Source organism: Tiliqua scincoides, chromosome 2, assembly GCF_035046505.1.
Source record: "Tiliqua scincoides isolate rTilSci1 chromosome 2, rTilSci1.hap2, whole genome shotgun sequence".
Lineage (NCBI taxonomy): Eukaryota > Metazoa > Chordata > Lepidosauria > Squamata > Scincidae > Tiliqua > Tiliqua scincoides.
In genome coordinates this window covers 95,971,184-95,986,932 of record NC_089822.1, presented here as the reverse complement: position 1 = coordinate 95,986,932, position 15,749 = coordinate 95,971,184, and the positions used below count along the sequence as shown (strand labels likewise).

General features: G+C 44.9%; 4 pseudogenes; all 4 read left to right on the top strand.

The window, feature by feature from the left end:
- The first annotated feature begins 2,987 nt into the window (after positions 1–2,987).
- Positions 2,988–3,107, top strand: LOC136643123 (5S ribosomal RNA; annotated as a pseudogene).
- Positions 3,108–5,259: 2,152 nt separating this feature from the next.
- On the top strand, positions 5,260–5,378 carry LOC136643457 (5S ribosomal RNA; annotated as a pseudogene).
- Positions 5,379–7,861: 2,483 nt separating this feature from the next.
- LOC136643466 (5S ribosomal RNA) lies at positions 7,862–7,982 on the top strand (annotated as a pseudogene).
- A 3,019-nt stretch (positions 7,983–11,001) lies between these two features.
- Positions 11,002–11,115, top strand: LOC136642861 (5S ribosomal RNA; annotated as a pseudogene).
- The last annotated feature ends 4,634 nt before the right edge of the window (positions 11,116–15,749 follow it).

Here is a 15,749-nt window from a genome sequence, read left to right as displayed (position 1 = left end):
CCCAGATTATGGTGACTGAAAACAGAATGTGATTTACAGTCCTGTTGTGAAGGTGATGTGGGGATGCATGCAGTCAATCAGAGCTTTAGAAAGAAACTCTGATTAGCACTTGTTCTGTTCCTACTTCATGTTGTTGTTCTCACAACTACTGTATGTTGCAGTATTGGGAGGTCCTGCAGGGTTTTATCCATGAATCCATCATGGTGCCTACTCTTGCAAATTAATTGGCATACGGTAATTTGTTTTGATGCTTTATTAGGCTGTTGTGAGGCATTCAGGGACAAACTTCTTAAAAATCAGGTTGCTTTGAAATGCTCTGATGGCAGGTCATGGGAGAAGGTGGAAACTGCCGAGCCTCTCCTGGAGCTGAATAGTGCTCATGACCCGTTTTTGACTCCGAAATACGATTCTGAAAGAGCGTAAATGGTAGGGCAGAAGAGACAAGTGGCTTGTAAGAACTTGCGTCGACATGGGCACAGTTTGGGCTGTGAATTGAATGGGGGGAAAGAAAATACCTGAATTGAAATGCCACTTCAGATTACTACTGCCCTGAGAAGCCAACTAAATATTGTGGCAGAACAATCCACACTGTAGGGTGTGGGCTGTCCCACTTTCCTACAAAAGAAGCAGGTGCGGAATAATTACAGCACCACAACTCTGAAAGACAGCCTCAATTTTTGGAGACTTTTCAGCACATTAAAAAAATGCTTGCTTATTTATTTACATGATTCATAGGCTATTATTTAAGTACAGGTAGGTGTGTGCCACTTAACAAAGGGAATATGTTCTTCCGTCCCTGTTGTTATGTGATTGGGTCATTAAGTGAACATTCAGTCTAATCAAGTGCCTTTGTTGTGTAAACAGACACTCTCTGCCAGACACTAGACAGGCTACTGGAGATAGATTGCTTTTGCATTAAGAGCCTCTCTGTTGTGTAAACAGACACTCTGGTGCAGGCTATGGGAGACGCAATTGCCTCATTAAGAGCATCTTTACTGTGCTTTTACCACCGTCACATATGCGTTTTGTCATTAAGTGAACGGTTATTAAGTGGCGCATGCCTATAAATTCATGTCCTCTCTCACAGCCCTCAAAAATAGCACCGCATAGCCAAATCTGATAGACTACATAGTGCCAGCAGACCATCCCCTCCACCTTGGCATCGTATGATTGCATCGGATTACCCATGTGACTAATTTGGGAAGGATGAAGAAACAGTTGTGAAATTTGGGTTGAATCTTAAGGTTCACAGGGCAATGCACATTTTGATGTCTTCAGTGTTGGACCTATTCCTGGGTATATTTGGGGTGCCGATTCCAAAAATGGCATTGGTTTTGCCCTATTTCACATCTAGTTTTGGAGATTATTATTATTATTATTATTATTAACAACAGTATTTATATACCGCTTTTCAACTAAAAGTTCACAAAGCGGTTTACAGAGAAAAATCAAATAACTAAATGGCTCTCTGTCCCAAAAGGGCTCACAATCTAAAAAGATACAAATGAATACCAGCAGACAGCCACCAGAACAGACAGTGCCGGGGTGAGGTGGGCCAGTTACTCTCCCCCTGCTAAAAAAAGAGGAGCACCCACCTGAAAAAGTGCTTCTTACCCAATTAGCAGGGGTTATTAGCAGAGATATGGCATGGCCTCATTTGTGAATGGTTCAAGCGACTTCCTCGTGAGGAAGCCTATGCCTGTGGAGTCGAGGGAATTAACTCTTCCCTTGATGGCACACAACACCCAGTCTACACAGGCCAAATCTGTTGTATTTGGCAGCAGCTTGTCTTTCAAAAACATCCAGGCGGGTAGGAGAAAGCAGGCGCACACCAGGACTGAACAATATTTGTGATATATTAAACGGAGGTAGGAACATACATACAGGAAATTAGTGCCAGGGCCTGAATACTCCAGATTTATCAGTTGTGAGTTCATGCTGTAGCCCTTCCACAAAGCTCGGAATACAATCCAAGACCGACAACACGACCTTGATCATGTCTAGTAAGACCCAGTGGGTAGGATAGCAGCTGCAATCCTACACACTTTCCTGGGAGCAAGCCACACTGAACACAATGGGACTTACTTCTGAGCAGACATGCAGGAGGTTTGCAGTGTTAGATTCTTCAAGGACTAAATCTGCCCACTCCTCTCCCAGTTCTTTACACAATTACCCTCTGTGAATGTTTACGGTATTCTTTGAACGTGCTCCGGATGTGTGAATAATCAGCAGCAACATTTCTTACTTGATGTACACAGATGGTAAATAAATAGCTTAAGATTTGGCAATCGCAACCATGAATTGACAGTCTCTGATATACTCCCCCACAGGTGTGATATTTTGTACACACCACCAGCAATACAGGCAGGCAGAGAGTGCCTCTTTCTAAATAACGCCAGGCTGCCAGGCTCAAAGCGTGTCACAGTTTACAAATATACACATTCACACATGCATCAAACCACCTGCTGTTCCTCTGCTGTGATGCCCCTCATCAGGCACTAGAACAGGAAGTGAGGAAACATCCCTGGCTACTAAAAACAATGACTGGCTACCAAGCTCAGCCAAAGATTATACCCTCTCCTCAGTTGGGATGGATTCTTTCATGGCAACAATGAAAGCTCAAGGCTTTTGTCTGCTGTTGTCTCATTCACATTTACCCTCTTACCATTGATACTGCATGACAGCTGTCACAACTCGATCTGTCGTAAAGCAGAAAATCCCCCTGTAAGTGAAGGCTGCTGCAGGACCCTTCCAGTGGCAAAGTGACATGCCAGTCAAGCACAAACGGCATCCTACCTGCTGGATGGCAGCTTTCTCAAGAGGTACCAGTTACACTAAAGGAAGGAAGAAAAAGCCACATGATGCAGAGGCTGGCTGGTTTGCTTTACAAGGACGGTTTTAGGTCAAGCACATGGTCCAGAAATCAGTCCAGAAACCATCTGGCATTCATGAATTCATTTCCTGGACATCCACAGGACATCTGGAAAGCTCACAGCAACTGTTACCCTGCACATGCCCAATCTCCTCTGATCTTGGAAGCTAAGCAGGGTCAGGCCTGGTTAGTACTTGGATGGGAGACCGCCTGGGAATACTGGGTGCTGTAGGCTTATACCATAGTCTTTCGAGACTGAAGGTTGCCAACCATCCAGACTCCAGATTCAGTCCACTTCCAGGCCATAAAAAGGCTGCAGATGGGTTTGAAATGTCCAGGCTTTGGCACACAGTTTATGTTAGCAGCACACACTGCCGTCTCAAGACCCCTGAGTAGTGCCAGTCTGGTTCAGGAACCAGATCCAGATTCATTCCTATCCATCCACTATGAATCCAAAGGAACTCAGCTCACCAGATTTGCACCCCTCCCCCCCAAAAAAGGTTTAGGTTAGCCCAAAAGCTACTGAAAACTCTAGTTTTGGCCTCCTTTTCTCTTTGGACCCTAATAGCTCACATCATCAAATTGGTTAGACTTCTGCTTTGTAATCTAGTTAGCAGCCTGGCATTTTACAACAAGCAGGCCTCCAATTTTTGATATGACAATCATCGCTCACAAAAACATCATGTATTATTCACCTGAAACAAATACAAGTCTTCAGCTGGTGCCTAAAGGCTAATACAATGGGGATCAGACCATTATTTCTGGGGAGGGGGTTATCAGGGTGCCACCAGACCCTGTCTCCTTTTCTGTCACCTAACTTTTGAATGCGGGCATGTGCAGGGCACTTGGGGGACCATTCATCCTCATCCTCTGCTTTTGTTGGTGTCAGGGTCTCTGGGCACAAAACCTTTGATCCTCAGTCATCCTTTGATAGTCAAAATCACTATGTGACTGAGATTTGGCCCACGATGGAATACACTCTGGCTGCCTTCCATTTTTGGTAACCATGGCATGCTTGGCAAAACCAGAGCCCTTTTAGCCGGGTAGTCCTGGGCAGTAATCGTCAGCATAAGTGTCATACCAACTCTCATACACATTTATATAGTGCTTTCTGAATATGCAAAGCACTTCATATGCATTACCTTAATAAAGTCCTTACAACAATCCTCAAAGGTATGTAAGTATGATCCCCCCTCTTCCAGCTGAGGCTAAGAGGGATCAGCCTTCCGAAGGCCTTACTAGGGCACCTAGTAAGTTCACAGTAGAGATGAGATTCAAACTGGTTAAGTCCTCATCTGCAGCTCGGTCTCTTGGCCACTGTGCCCCACACAACAACCAACACGCTCTACATCTGGATGGAGAGAGATATAAAATGGCACAGCTTGCTGTTTTAATTGTTTTTAATCATTTTTGCCATTTTTTGCAAGCCACGTTTGGATTATTTATTTTTTATTTACTTATTCACATTTTTATACCGCCCTTCCTCCAAAGAGCTCAGAGCGGTTTACACAGCTGCTCCTCCCCTCCTTCTTGTCCTCACAACAACCCTGTGAGGTAGGTGAGGCTGAGAGAAAGTGACTGGCCCAAGGTCATCCAGGAAGCTTTGTGGCTGAGGGGAGATTTGAACCTGGATCATCCAGGTCTAAGTCTACCTCCCAAACCACTACACCAAATAAACCAATATCCCCACCACATGGGTTTGCTCCAGAACCTGCCTGCATATCCACAAGAAGCTCACTATGGACTGGCTGTCCCATAAAGCAGGTATTGGCTCCAATTTTTTCCAAGTGAAAAAGAAATGTGGAAAAATTCCATTTCCAACTCTTTGTACATGAACTGCTATGGCTTTGTGATTTGGTTTTTTGAGATTGCAGATTGCTTGCTTATCATAATCATGAGATTATGATGCCCTCTATCTGTCTTTGGGCCTAAGCAGAAGTAGCATGAAAATAAACTCTCCAGTTTCCGACTATGCTCAAGCACAGAAATTTCATGTGGCTCCACAATGACGCAAGACAGATGAAAGAAGCAGCATCTCAACTGATCTCCTGTTGGGAGAACATGTAGCTACTGTACTATCTCGGGGCTGCAGCTCAAGGTTATTTGCAGGAGGGACGCTAGAACACCTTTAGTGAGAGAGATGCAGGTTGAGAACTGTGGCATGCAAACAATGTGTTAAAATGCTGTGTGTGAAAATAAATGGGCATGGCTGAGCATAGGACATGGAAGAGCATAGTGCAGAGGAATAATAATAAAATACTTGGTACTTCGACAGCAATTAACAGCAGTGGACCTAGGGGGCAGGGGGTGCAAATGCCATGGGTGCCAGGAATTTAGGCGTCTGGGTGGATGGTACCGTGACCAGCCATTCCCCCACCACTGGCTTTTGAAGTGGCCAGGTTACCCTGCACATGCCTGATCTCGTCTGATCTTGGAAGCTAAGCAGGGTCAGGCCTGGGTAGTACTTGGATGGGAGACTGCCTGGGAATACCAGGTGCTGTAGGCTTATACCATAGTCTTTCGAGACTGAAGGTTGCCAACCACAAAGGAACTGTGTCAACAGTGCAGTGCGTGCAGATCTGAGGGCCACCCTCCTCTTCTTTCCTTTCTTTAAAGGGGAAGGGGGGGTGACACTCCAATCAGCAATGAACCATGCCTAGAGTGACTGCGCTCTTGCAGTCACTCTAGGTGCGGTTCCCAACTGCATTTGAAAGCCACCCTCCTCTCCTCCCCTTTAAAGAAATGGGAGGGGAGGAGGGCAGCCCTCAGAATGCCCGAGGAGCCAGCCTGGCAGGAAGCGGCGCATATTTCCTCCTATTTCGGAGGAGGCGTGCAATGCTTCAAACCCTGAAGAAGCCGTTTGCATCGCTTCTAGCAGCGTGGATGTTTCCTTTGGAACATTTTCGTGCCGCTGGAAGGCGTGGGTGCCCAAAAAGCCCATTCAAGTCTGGGCTGCCTCCCTCCCTCCCCCCTTTCAAGGGAGGAACAGAGGAGGTGGTGCACAGGAAGTAGTGGTGGGGACGATGTCACAACAATTACTTCCGGGTTGGGGGGGCGGCAGGTGGGATAGGGGCCCCTGGTGTGCAAACCACCAGGATTGCCTCTGCATTCAAAGCATCCCACATATATTACCTGAGAGCTCGTCTGGATGTTACATAGGCCCTGGGCATCAGCCCTATCAAATGCCAAATCTTTCACTACCCCTGTCCATCTCACTACATATCATCACATTTGGAGTTTCCTACTGACAAATGCCATGCCATGACTTGCAGGTGAGCAGATTCCCCTCTGTCGTTCTAAGTGATACAGTTGAGGAGATGGAAAGTCACCACAGGGACCCTGATCCCTGGGGACAAGTGTAAACTCTACACCAGCTCTCTGCTGTCCTGATGACAGGAGAAGGGAGCTTAGCATTATCCCCATAATACAGATGGGAAGGCTAAGGCTGATAAAGCCTGCTGTGGTTTCTAGTCTGATCACACACACCCATGCACTATTTATAGCTTTTAAAAAGCTTCTATTATCCTGAAAGCTAACAGAGGCTTAAAAAAACTAGAAACAGTGTCTGTGGGTGGGCAATGATCAGACTAAAAACTAGAGCGTGGTTAAAGTGCTTAAGCCCCCCAACCCCTCCGCTGCTGTTTCAGGCAGTCTCACGTGCCCTTCCCTACCTGTATTCACGAAAACAACAACCTAAAATCTTTGTTTACATGTGTTTGTGAGCTCTAAGGGAGCCATAAATAGTTTCTCCCATTCAAGGCACTGCATGATCCAGAGTTATTAATAACAGTGGTATCAGTAGGGCTTGCGTCACCCAGTGCAGGAGGCCAGTGCATCACCCCCATTATGGATCTCCTCCCATGCAGTGGGCGGGTCAACTCTCTGGGTAGTGGTGCAGTGATGCACCATTGCCCCGCACCCCCCCCAGCGATGCCACTGATTAACAAGCCATCTACCGTGCAATCCTATGCATGTCTACTCAGAAACGTCCCTTTGAGTTCAATGGGATTTACTCCCAAGAAAGCGTGGATAGGAGTGCAGCCATAGTCCAGGACCATCTGCATTGACTGCAAAGGGCTTTCTGGGGTCTTAGGCCATGGTCTGCCCCAGTCTCGTACTATCAATGCTTAACTAGAACCGCCAAAGACTGAACTTAGAGAGATCACCTCCTTCCATGCAATCTAGCTCATCCCTTCAGGTCATCAGAGAAGGCCCTCTGCCATCACAAATGGAGAAGGGGGGCGCTGGCAAGAAACAGGGCCTTCTCGGTAGTGGCACCAACCATATGGAATTCCCTCCCTCTCAGTCTATGAACTGCTCCCTTTACATAGACCTTCCAGCAGGGCCTGAAAAAGTTTCTTTTCAGACAAAACTTCTGAGTTCTTAGCTTTTTTAATAAAGCAGTTTGGATTTTATAGGTTCTGCCCTCTCATATAAGGTGTCTGTAGTTGCTCGGCTCTTGTGTTTTATTTTGTTTGTTTTTTGAATTAGTATTTGATGTATTTATTACAGCTACAGGTTAGGAAGTGTTTTATTTTGATTGTTTGAAGGTTGCTCAAATGTTTTTTTGAATTTCTAGGGTATTTTAATTCTGATTTTATGGTTTCTTGTATTTTTGGATTTTTTGTAAGCCACTTTGAGTCCCCATTTGGGGAGAAAAATAAAATATAAAAATACAATAAAATAAATAAACTTGGAAATCAGTCCAGAGAAAGTGCACGCTCCAAAACAGAGCAGCAACCTCTCCCTGAAGCACCCCAATGCTGTCCTCATGCTCCACATCCACAGTTCTCTCTGGTTTCAAACTACCTGGTGTTGCTTCTGCAGTGGAACCGACACATGATGAAGCACCGTTCCACGTCCTTTTTGAATGCTGTACAAAATGCTATTGAGGTGTCATTTGCCACAGCTTTTGGTTCCTTTAGTTCTTCCATGTCTACACACATGCATTACTAAAGCACTGCACCACGGCATCAGGTTCCTGATGGAATCAACAAGCAATTGTTACCCTGCACATGCCCGATCTCGTCTGATCTCAGAAGCTAAGCAGGGTCAGGCCTGGTTAGTACTTGGATGGGAGACCGCCTGGGAATACCGGGTGCTGTAGGCTTATACCATAGTCTTTCAAGACTGAAGGTTGCCAACCGGTCAGTAAAACGTTGCACAAAAACTAATCGTGATGCAGTGATACACATGGGCACACCACAACTGCCTTTTTTATTTTTGCAATGTATTATCAATGTTCACGTGTTTATGTTGGGCTGGGGGAAGTGAATGGAACCAAAAGATGCTCAGTTCATGCGCCAGTACCAACATTAATTTTAGAGGTTTTCCTAGTTAAAAAGGTAGGAAGAATAGCAGATCAAACTCATGGAACCATAAAAGAGCAGAACAAGAGGAAACCACTCATCCCTTACATACTTTCATCAGCCCGTCATTAACACGCCTGCTGTAATTGTTTCCATTCCTTGAAAATTAGAGATTTGCACCACTTAAAATTCTGTCGTGCAGCACACAGTAAAATGACGACCTTGACATTTGCATTTTAATCTCGTGAGAGGGTTGGCTTCTTACTCGAATACTTAAAGTAAAGAACAGTCACACTTCCCCTCCCCCACATTCAAGGGCATGTTAAGTTATGCCCACAATGGCTGAGATTGTCTTCTGAAATTGAATGAGTCATCGGAGTGATATCAGAGCTTTAGGCTTAAATAAATGCACCATATGAGCAAATCGCGAAAGATTATAAAATGAAATAATTTTTTTTTTCTTTCCAGTTGTTCAGAAGCACATTCTACCATTTCTGAGCTACTAACGGTCGGCAAGGAGGGACAGTTCTTCAAGTCAGGATGTGGACATTTCAACTGTCCAAAATTAAAGTCAACTGGTCCAATCAAGAGCAAAGGTTCACATATCTGCAACCCTGTAGGCAGAAAGCATCACAGAGGGGGCCCTTTAAACTGCAAAACAGCAAGTAGGGACCAGGTTGAACATCTTCCTTTCTGTCCTCTGCCATTCAAAATTGCAATTTTCCAACTTTGCTTTTTATCTTTCATATTTTTTAAAGTTGGGGTGTCATTTCACAGATTTGGTCCAACCCTGTTGTCTGCCCCCTACAGATATGTGAAATGCTTTGAGAAATTTGCATTTTAAAAAAGTGTTTTTTATTTATTCCATGGCAGATTAAAAGAATTAACCCTTGATTCCCCCCCCCCCACACACACACACACACACATACACGGAGAAAGGCCATCACACTCCACTGGTGTATTCTTCTGGACATGTATAGACATCCAACAAAAAATGATCACACCTTCACTACCAGTGGATTCTCATCATGTACATGCACCTTAATAGACTCACTGATAGTGGCAGTAGAAACAGAATGATCGAGTAATGATATTGGGAGGTTTTTGGCCAGTTAGATCATATCATTTTGATTCTTAACCATGAGATTTGCAACTCAATTTGCCAGAAACCTTCACAACTGAAAGCTGCTTTTTGCAATAATATTGCCAAACCATTTAAGAGTCGTCAAGATTTGCAAATGGCTCTAGAGCTCCAAACACTTAAGACAAACACTCACAACTTGGGATGCACTTAGATGTTATCACTATAGCAGATCTGGTCTTCTGCTGGAAATGGTAGCCCTGCATCTTTCTCTCCTATAATGTCAAGGGATGCCCCACACAGAATATGACACCATCTCATTGCAATATTCCTCACCCTTGTTGCACTTGCTGCTGCTTGCCGAGGTGGAGAAACTCATGACATGCTGTAGTCATATCACACGTTGCATATCTCTATAATATGTTCTGAGGGAGGAAGAGCTGATGTTTTAGTGGCATGACTGTGTTTGCTATAACATCTACCTCTGGCTTACAAAGTGAATTTTTAGCAATTTGAGGGGAAAGGACCAATTAACACTCCTAGAAAAAGTACTTAAACAGAAAAGTACTAATTTGTCGTCCTTTCCAAGTCACCTCCCTTGCTTTCATAAAGCTCTCCTCTTCGCTTCTGACATTTCCATGACAATCCCCAGGCTTTGAAAAATTGCTACCCCTTTCCACAGATGAGACACAAACAATTCCACATGGATTGCTCCTTGCTCCAGCCTTCGCATCTTGCCATCAACTTGGCATTCAGAGGCCTTCAGATGCAAACATCACATAATTTTGAAGGATACTGAGAACGTTCCATTCTATCTCCAGAGAGTGTCCATTCCGTTGAAGTCACTCACAATCAGCTACGGAAAAGGAGAGCAATCTTTCAAAACAGCATGGCAGATGGATGGAGGACCCCAGCCTGATAGATCATGAGCTACTATGGCATTGCTAGATAATAAATGTGAAAATCTGGCACCTTATAATGGATGTTTGCACTACAGGACAAAAAGTCATAACAGTCCTTGGTAGAGACTTAAACAAAATTATCATCATATCTGTGAAAAAGCATTTGGACAACAATCAGGGGGACTGTAGAAAAAAAAACACCAACATCTGTTGTTTTCTTTGCTTGCCATCTCAATTGCTAAAGCCTTGCAGATTTGAGCATATCTTTCCTAACTAGCTTATACTTCAGCCCGAATGGAAAAGACGGTCAGATGGTGCTGGCATTTCACTTGATAGGCAGCAGTTTTTAATATCACAAAAGGAACAAACATATTATCAATGTCATGTTAAAGATTAACTTTCCAATGGCACCAGTTCAAATATTAAGCTCGTCTTTGAGATGTTACGAGTGTGAAGCCAGCCAGGACATCCAACACAATGGTGAGAATATGCAGAGATAAGGGAATGAACGAAGGAGGCCTCCGGGATAACATCATGTGCTCCATTGATGCAGCTGCATCGGTAGGGGCACATTTAGGATCCAATCTTATACCTACCTAGTGCCAGTGCTGGGTGTTGTAAACATGCTGTGAAGCACTCTACTGCACCCAGAGAGTAGGGAGTACCAGGACTGGGAAGCATTGGATTGGGCTCTTAGGATTGGACTGATAGGCACCTACTGGAGTTTATGGAGGTAGTTTTGCTTTGCAGAAAGAAACAAGAGACTAACAAGACAATATATGACATTTTCAAACAGGACCCAAAGCTAGTTGGGGACAGCTCTGCAGAAATGGTGAAGCGTACTGTTACCCTGCACATGCCCGATCTCATCTGATCTCGGAGGCTAAGCAGGGTCAGGCCTGGTTAGCACTTGGATGGGAGACCGCCTGGGAATACCGGGTGCTGTAGGCTTATACCATAGTCTTTCGAGACTGAAGCTTGCCAACCACTTAGTAAGACAGTACTTGGCAATGTGTTCCTTTCAGATATGTTCTCCTGACAGATTTTGAGCAGAAGGGAACACATAAGAGAATGTCTCACGCATTGAGTTACTTAACAGAACGTGTACTTCTCAACCCATTTTGGAGGATCGGAAATGGGTACTCTATGTACATTTGCATTTTCCCCCCTTCTGTATCAGAGCGGAAACCATGGTTCACAACAGCATGGCAGGGGCGCATATTTTCAATCTTTTTTTTTTTTTGTATGAGGAAAATACACACAATTGTATTTTTCCTTGTGCACAAGGAAAGATAAATTGGCAATAAAATCAAACCAATTTGGCATTTTCTGTCTGCTAAAATGTTCTCCTGTAACACAGATTCCTCTCCTTTCTTTTCTAATGCGTTAAGATAGAGACAGAGTGGGAAATTACATCCTACGGTTAGGCACTGGAGTTGTGAAAGATTAATCTATTAAAATGCTATGTAAATAAGCTTGCACATTACACAACTTCTAAATTTAAATGCCTTTTTTTGAAATATTGAAGCGGAAAACAGGAGCTACAGCTCTTTATTAGAAAAGCCAGTATTGAATGCTTTTCCTCTCATATCCTATTACAGAGATACACAAGAACCTCAGGAGATAATGTCCCCTTAACTGCCAGCCCCACTGATTAATTTACATTCACCGATTAAAATTTGACACTGTTAATCAATGCTTTAGTTAATTCATTAACCAACTAAAGGTGCGGTCCTACTACAAGTCAAACGCGGGGTGGAGACAGTATTTCTAGGGATCCTTTTCCCCCCCTCTTATATTAATTGTCAGCTTCAATGAGCCTATAATGAAGAAACTCATACAACTGTGGTTTTCAAACTCTCCAGGAGTTTGAAACCCGCAGTAAGTTCTTGCAAGGGTGGGCAGGGAGGCAGCAGGGGCAGGGGGAAGGCAGCGACGCGATCCACTCAGGGGGGCTGCCGGGACTGGGGTGCACCCACCAGTCCCTGCAGCAACCTTCCCGGGGTGTGGGGAGCCCTGCACGAGCTTCTGCAGGACTCCCCAGGTTAGGGAAAGTGAAAGTGGAGTGCTTGCACTCTGCACTCTGCCTCCACAAACCCTAGTCCCTGCAGCCCCGTCAGTGAAAGTGGAGTGATTGTGCTCTGCTTCCGGTTTAGCGGAGGCAGGGTGCAATCGCCCCACTTTCACTTTGGAAGCTTTGGGGAGCCCTGTGGACAACCTCGTAGGGCTCCCTGCACCCCCGGAAGGCTGCAGGAGGCTGTGGTAAGTACAGCCAAGCCCCCGCAGCCCCCTGAGTGGCATGACCCTGGGGATCACACTGCTGCCTCCTCCCTGCCTGCTGGCTACCCTCGCCCCTTAAGGGCAAAGAGGCCAGGACCCACAGGCTGGGACGTCACAACACCCCAGTCTGAAAACCTCTGTCATACAGAGCTTTGCTGTGAGGAAGGTCTTTTTTGTCCAGGCGCGTAAAGTCGGAGCCCTTCCAAATTTGCATTAGGAAAGTGCAAGCTCATTAGTTTGCAATAAAGCTGAGCTCTTTCTGCAAAGTTCCGTGATGAATTGGGGAGGGCAGGCCTACACTGGTGGGGGCACAGCTGCATCCATGCCGTGTTGGGAAGCAGATCCTCTTGGGTCATGCCTGATTACAGGGAAGAAAGGAAGAGACAGAGGTGGGGCTGCTGTTTTCAGCAGCGGTCGTGAGTTCCCCACAGTTTCTAGCCTCAGCCTAGTCTTCTTCTTTTGGATTGCTAACGGTTAGCTGTTGTGGTCTCCAGGGTGTGCACTGATATTTAATACAGAGTTACACTGAATCCAAAGTTTCAGAAGTGTAGGAAAACCTCAACCAAAATGACATTTCAGGGAAGGAAAAGTGTGATGCTGCTAAAGCTAAACCCTGACTTCCCCCCCGCATCCAATTATATAGAAATACAAATCAGGCAGAGGCAGCTACATCTGCCATTTCGATAAATGTGCCAGGTGGGGGGGCAGCAGGCCCAAATACCAGCAAGGCTGAGATTCTCATTATAAAACAGGGCTGTCGTTGCCGCTTCCCTATTTTCCCCAGTCGCCTTTGCTTGTGCATTAGAAGCCTAGAGGAGCAAACTGACTGCCTAACAGGGAAGCGGGGGCTGAGTGAAGGATTCCCCTTGCACTGCATGAAAGAATGCCTCTGTGATACCATTTCTTAACAAGAGCCTCTAGCTTGCAAGGAAAGGTCCACCAGCTTCTAACATCCACTGGGCTTGCTCTGTTCCCCAGACAAAGATTTGATCAGTTTCCCCAGACAAAGGTCAGATATATGGGTGCAACTACCAAATCCCTCATTAGTGTTTCAGGCCCCGTAAAAAAAAAAAATGAAGTTATATCAAGCAATGGAGGCCTCATAGCACATGTGTTCACACAGACCAGGCACTACATTGCTATCTGAAGGAAAAACACTGCAGAGAGGAATCTCCCTATTTTGTACATTTTCTTTATGAAGGAAACTGTCAGGGTTCCCCCCCCCCTTTTAAATTACATCTTGATGCAGGAGACATTCTTAGGTGGAATCATACCTTGGAATACCAATTACATCTTACATTACCAATGTAATGCCAATTACATAATGTACTTGGGAACAGTACATTACATCTACAGCCTCACCACTGAAACTACCAAGCTGCCACTATTTGCCAAATTATTTGTTCACCTGAGCTCAGTGAGAATGTCGGAAAAGCCAACTGCTCAGCAATAACTGAACTAGGACCCAACCCTATCCAATTTTCCAGTGCTGGTGCAGCCATACCAATGGAGCCTGCATTGCATTCTGTGGTGGGGAGGCAGTCACAGAGGACTCCTCAAGGTATGGGAACATTTGTTCCCTTACATTGGGGCTGTATTGAGGCTGCACCGGTGCTGGAAAATTGGATAGGATTGGGCCCTTAGGCTGTAACTCTGTCATGAACAGCAGGTTACTCCATAAACGCCATGCTATGAAAAACCTTGCTTTCTGATTTCTGCAGATGAAGCTGCCCTTAAAAGACACAGGAGTCAGCCAAAATGAGCCTTTACTGATCAGTTGGCAACAGTCGTTGCTGACCTTTCATTCTTGGCATTCCAATCCATGTCTCACAATCCCAGGTACTCCTATAAACCAACAGAATTGACCCACATGAAGCAGTGCATTATGGGTAAACACGAATATTGCAGACCAATCCGGACATCCAAATCAAATTTTCTTGTACAGGAAACATTCTGTACTTGGGTGGTTGAAAAAACAGATTCCTCCTCATAGTCTTTGTAAGAGCCCCTCCTGATTACACCTCTGAACGTCCATGCAACCTGACTCTGTGCATGCTTACTTCTAAGTCCCACTGAGTTCAGGACTTTGTCCTAATTAAGTATGCATAAGATGGAAGGCTTCACTGCTCAGTGAGAGTGTTGTCTTTGGGGGGGGGGGGTTCAGGGGGTATGAACTGCACTGGGTCACACACTTGAAAGGGTGGCACCACTAGTACCCAAAACTGTGAGATCTTGGTATTTTCAAATAATATCATTCGGTGTGGAATTTCATGCAGTATGCAGTGAAACCAACTACGTTGAAATATCTGTATTCTATCAAATGTTACAGCCAAATAACTCAAAAACAAAAACACGACTGCCTTACATCACAAAAAGTGAATTTGTTCAACTCAAAACTGGCAAACGAGAATGATTGTTCTGAGAGCCAATGAGGTTTTATTATGATACAGAAGGGAACCTGCAAGGTGTTAGTATAAGTCAGCTCTCATTTCCATGTATCAGAGTCAATACTAGGGCCACTGGTTTTTTGGTTAGTGATTTGTTGGGTGACCTGCACTGTTATATATTAAAATAGATAAATTAATAAAGTTAACCCTAGTGATGCCACTGCATTTAGGTTGTGTGTATTATATTGTAATTTATTTTGTCCATCATGGGGATGACACAATGATATCTTGTAGTGGGTGATGCAAACCCTAGTAATGCCTCTGCTCAGTGACACTTGAAGAACAGGTAGGATAAAGGGACCTGCAACAAAATGCTGCATTTTTCTAACCCTAATCCAGGGCTTTTCACTGGGGCGTTGCGACGCCCCAGCCTGAAGGCCCTGGCCTCTGCCCCTTTAAGGGGTGGGACAGCGAGGAGACAGTAATCTCCTAGCTAAGGGGGCTTAGTGTCTTGATTTGTTGAGTTATAAACTTCTGGAGTTTGGCAACTATCCAGAAGCTTCCATCTTCTTTGATGGTACTCCTATTTTGGCTACGATCTCGTCAGCATGAAGCGTCTTTATAAATAGATGGATACATTTTGCCAGTATGGGATAACACATAAGATACAACATAGAGCAGTGATTTTCAATCTTTTTCAACTCATGGCACACTGACAAGGCACTAAAATCGTCAAGACACATCATCAGTTTTTTGACAATTGACAAGGCACACCACACTGATAGCAGGGGCTCACATTCCCCAGTGGCCCTACTAACAAATTATCCTCCCCCAAATTCCCATGGCACACCTGCAGACCATCTGTGGCACACCCATGTGCCACAGGACAGTGGTGGAAAATGACTGACATAGATAATA